Source organism: Megascapheus bottae, chromosome 1, assembly GCF_031878675.1.
Source record: "Megascapheus bottae isolate mThoBot1 chromosome 1, mThoBot2.hap1, whole genome shotgun sequence".
Lineage (NCBI taxonomy): Eukaryota > Metazoa > Chordata > Mammalia > Rodentia > Geomyidae > Megascapheus > Megascapheus bottae.
The window spans coordinates 35,315,007-35,319,041 of NC_143509.1; the positions used below are offsets into that span (position 1 = coordinate 35,315,007).

The 4,035-nt window shown below is 37.6% G+C and overlaps 1 pseudogene; it reads right to left on the minus strand.

The window, feature by feature from the left end:
• Positions 1 to 1,572: 1,572 nt before the first annotated feature.
• Positions 1,573 to 1,894, minus strand: LOC150068942 (small nuclear ribonucleoprotein F pseudogene; annotated as a pseudogene).
• Between the last annotated feature and the right edge of the window lie 2,141 nt (positions 1,895 to 4,035).

The following is a 4,035-nucleotide window of genomic DNA, read 5'->3' on the forward strand; positions in this document are numbered from 1 at the left end:
TATGGATGCCATGGACTCTCCTCAAAGCTACCTCATCCTATGTCTACCCTGGCATGAGAACCAGAAGAAACAAACTATGGAGGGCCGGGGTAATGAACTTGACTCCCAAGCAGGGGACCGTGATATGATTATAAACAATTATCTTCCCTCAAAGCATGCTGGGAGGACATGGGGGCTGTGATTCCATTTACCCCAATCCCGTTTCTGAAACCCACCTAACCCTAGTCCTCTTTGGCCCACCAAGCCCATTTCCACAGCAGCAGGACCCATGTTTTCCTTAGCTAAGTTGATTGAATCTAGCTACTGTCTTTGCACACCATTTAGGCCCCATCCTACATTCAGTTATGAGTGTCCACAAATAAAGAAAAAGGGGGATCTGTGAGGTAGCTCTCAGAACCCTGCTGTTTGACATCTTCCCTTCAGCATGTACACACTCAGTGACTCAAGCAGTCAGGATCCAACTGCCTGGAGCAAGTGGGGTGTGTCTCAGGACACCATTGGCTGACAGTCATCTTTATTTGATGACGTGGATGCAACCACTCGATCTGTATTTAGCAAGCATGTTTTGTAGAATAAAGGTAGATCTTCACTGAGAGTCTGGTCTCCGGAGTCTGAGTTACTCGTGGGCTCGGCCACCATCTTAACCCCCTCATAGGCATCCGAGAAGGACGCCCACAGTCAGCAACAGAACTGTTGCTCGATTTAAAGAATAAAACCTTAAATGTACCCTGGTAATTATCCTTAGCCATATTCTACATAAGTGTTTTAGTAAGAGGAAAGCACCTTGGGAATGTATCATCTGTTGTTTTGTATTTTTGTCCTGAAATTTTTATTTTTATTGTCGGGGAAATGTATAGAGGGGTTACATTTACATTTGCCAGGTAGTAGGTGCATTACTTCTCACACATTGATACCCCTTCTCATGTTTTTGTCCCAATTTCCCTCCCCCAAACTTCTCCCAACCATCTTGTGTTCCCCCTTCCTTTCCTATTTCAAATAAACAAATAAATATATATATAATATTCCAGGTAACAAAGTGTCCTGGAATTTTTATTAAATTATTTTTCTGTAGGAACATCTTGAGGATGCAACAACTGTCCATTTTTGTTATAAATATAGTTAGTTATAGATTTAGTAATAGGTAGGGTTTTTTGGGTTTTTTTTGTTTTTTATTTAGTAAGAAATGTTTAATTTTATTCATGTAGAAAGTGGCTCCAAAACCTTAATAATTGCTCTTAAAAGGTTTCAGTTAATATATAAGGGCTGAAATTCACTTTCATAAGAATATTAAAAGGATAATTGCTTTTTACAGAAAGAGTACTTATCTTACCAAAAAAAATGAATGTATCATTTCAACAGTGTATTGTTCAACGATGAGCTTTGCATATAAATACCTACATATGAATAGTAAGCGATTCAGGCTGACAAATTTTTATTGTCTAGAAATATACATATAAAAAAAATCCCCCACAAAAAGGCGCCATTCTTTTTCTTCAACACCTTTGTCCCAAGTCAGATTGGAACAAATATTGTCTAGAAATTATATATATATATACATATATATATATATATGTATATATATAAAAGATCCCCTCAAGTGGCTACTCTCTCATTTCCCCATCTTCTTCTTCTTCTTCAACACCTCTGATATAAAGGACATTGTTACACCTTATTAAAACTTCACCCAAATGTCCACACAATGCCCCATCTATGTATTCTTCTGTATTTGCAAGCTGCATGTTCATATAGCCATCTACAGATACCAGGTAACCTTTGTATTCCATCCCCCACTTAAGTTTCACCATCACTGGCTTTCCTGTTAGTCCATTGAGGAAAGGTTTGGGATTGAGAGGTAAACTCATCACGAATCCGTCAGATACTACAAGCTCCCCGTCGCCGCTACTGAACTTACAACTGTTAAAGAAGCAACCAGTGAGCTTGAGGATTATTCAACAGAATTTTCCTAAAGAGAAAGGCAGAAAGCAATATGTAGACTATAATGTCTCAAAATTTGTGGACAATGTCAAAAGGCAGTTGTAAGAATACAAGCAGAGCCAGATGCAGTGGCTCACGCCTGTAATCCTAGCTACTCAGGAGGCTGAGATCTGAGGATCAAGGTGCCAGCCAGGGCACAAAAGGACCTGAGACTCTTATCTCCAATTAACCTCTAGAAAATGGGAAGTGGGCCTTGGCTCAAGGGTAGGGTGTTAGCCTTGAGCTGAAGGGCTTAGGAACAGTGCCCAGGCCCCACAAAATTTCAAGCTCCATGATACACACACACACACACACACACACACACACACACACACACACAATACAAGCCGGAAATGAAAGGAATAATGGGACACAGAAATATTTACAGAAAAAAATGCTAAATATTTCCCAAACAGTAGACTCAAGAGATTCAAAAAAGAATTGAGAGACTGTAAAACAACCACGGACAAAATCTTGTATGAGAAAATCCATTATTTATGAGGATTTAGGATAAGAATTACAGAATGTTTACTGAGAACTAGTGATTAGCACTTGTAATTCTGGCTACATGGGAGGCTGAGATTGAAAGGATTATGATTTGAAACTAGCCTAGGAAGAAAAGTATGAGACTATTTGAACCAAAGAGTCTGGGTGGGATGTGACACACGTGACATATAGCTAGAATGGTAAAGCAGGAAGATTATGGTGGATGGCTCATCACTAATGATCATTCCTAATAAGTACAAGGCCCTGAGTTTAAACCATAGCTCCTCAAAAAAGAAGGAAGGAAGGAAGGAAGGAAGGAAGGAAGGAAGGAAGGAAGGAAGGAAGGAAGGAAGGAAGGAAAAGAAAATTCATTTTACAACAGAAATCATGTGAATAGAAATTAGAGATGTTTTATCGAAGAAAATTATTCTACTAGTGTAAAAATATATATGTAGAACAATTGTATTTCAAATATGATAGAGAAATAGAACTTTTCTGACATAAAAAGGGTATCTAGGCTAAAGAAGGAAAATTGTGAAGATAATAGAAAATAATTTACTTTTCAAATTCTTATTTGATCTGAAATAGCATTATTTTTAACAAAATAGTACCACTAATTGGATAGATGATTGGAGCATTAAAGTAAGCTAAATGAATGTTAGAATTGTCAAGAAGAACAAAAGAATGAGAAGAAAGAACTGATACTGTCTGTGTAGGTTTGTTCACTATACAGGATATAGAGTGATCTAGAGTTATTTGAGGGTAGATTTCATTTAAGAATTACATTGTTATTCTACAGTATCAACCAGATTTCATTATTTTGGGTTGGTTTGTTTTAGATTTTCTGGACACAGGATCTCATTGTCTTGCCCCGCTGGTTTGGCTTTTACTCTTGATCATCCTGTCTTAGCCTCCTGAAGACTAGAATAAGAAACGTGAACCACCATGTCGAAGTCACAGCTTTTTGTCTGATTGTCTTAAAGAAGTACAATTGACACACTAAGACAGGAGATAAATACTGTCAATTAGAAAAACCCAAAGTCAGAAAAAAAAAGTTATAATCGTAGTAGATATTGTTATAAGTAACTCAGAATGTTGGGGTATCCGATAGAAATAAAGACACCAACTTGAAAGTAACTGGAAGACATTTACTTCTGCAGAAAGCTGAGCCATCAGGCAAGCATTGGACAAGCAAGCACACAGAGCACACAAGCTGCTCTGGTTTTATCCCTAACCCAGAGGGCCCAGCTCCTCTGCTGGCACTGGCTAACTCAGCTTCACAATCCATGAAAGGAATTGACTGAATTAATGGGATGTAACTAAAATTCAAGGAACTTCTAACAGGATGTCTTAATTGAAGTGTAATAGGAAAAAAATGTGACTTAAATGTAATCAAGTGCCAAACTATCTAGGCAAGCAGGAACTTTTTAGAAAAGAAATTCTCATAAGACAGAAAAGAAGCAATCTACTTTAATAGAAAAGATGCTTTTCTTACTGTATTAATTCAATACAGTAAGACAAACTAAACCCCAGCTGTATATTTCCTACAAGAAATCCATTTAAACATAAAGGCAC